Source organism: Aplysia californica, unplaced genomic scaffold (assembly GCF_000002075.1).
Source record: "Aplysia californica isolate F4 #8 unplaced genomic scaffold, AplCal3.0 scaffold00091, whole genome shotgun sequence".
NCBI lineage: Eukaryota > Metazoa > Mollusca > Gastropoda > Aplysiida > Aplysiidae > Aplysia > Aplysia californica.
In genome coordinates, this window is record NW_004797361.1 from 276637 (window position 1) to 277716 (window position 1080).

Genomic DNA, 1080 nt, shown 5'->3' on the forward strand with positions numbered 1-1080 from the left:
AGTAGCAGTAGTAGTAGTAGTAGTAGTAGTAGTAGTAGTAGTGGCATATATTATCTACATAAGGAAAGGAATTTGTAAAACTTCAAATTACACACAGGCAGGAAACGTATGTCCTCTCGAAACGAGCGCAAAGGCAAGGTAAAAAAGTACAAGTTGACTCATCCGTATTTCTTTCACCCCACTACAAAGACCAACCTTCACCGTATCTGTCCACGTTGGACATAGATGGACAAATAATCATAAAGGTCGCAGTAACTAGGGTAGAAATAGTTGTATCGTAGCATAGTCTTTCAAAAAAGTGTGACAAGTACCCTACGTGGTAAATTTTAGGTCCCTGAAATGTGGCTCGTCGATGTTAAGTTAAGACCACTGAGGATTTGGTGAGAACCCAAGTTCCAAATCCACATTGATTCTCTATGGTTTAGATTTTCTTTTGTACGATTACGAACTATTTCAATGCGCTGAAGATGCAGGTCGGAGGCTCCATTGTGACCAGGACTGTTGAAATGTTGGCCGACTGGTGTGCATGAGTTTTTCTGTACTGAATATCTATGGTTATTGAACCTAGCTCTTAGTGTGGTGGTAGTTTGACCTACATACTGGGCTGGACAGACTTTACAAGAGATAAGGTAAATCACGTTTTTGGTTTCACAGGTGATGCTGTGGGAAAGTTTTCTTTTAAAGGGGGGGCCTTCTACAAAGTTGGTCACTTTCATGTAAGAACATGTTTAGCATCTAGGTTTTTGACAAATATAATTTAGAGGTGAGGTACATGGGCTTGTCGGTGGTGTCATCATCATCATCATCATCATCATCATCATCATCATCATCATCATCATCATCATCATCATAATCATCATCATCATCATCATCATCATCATAATCATCATCAATATTATTATTATGTTGCTATTAGTCTTGTTATAGTTTTTATTGTTGTTGTTATATTTTATCAATAATATTATTTATCTGAACGTTTATTACTCTGCCTGTCCTGTCTGCTACCCAGCAGGGTGTCGGGTTTTAACTTCATTTTTTTGGTTCCCTTCTGTCTGTTTGTCTTCTACCTGACTCCATTTT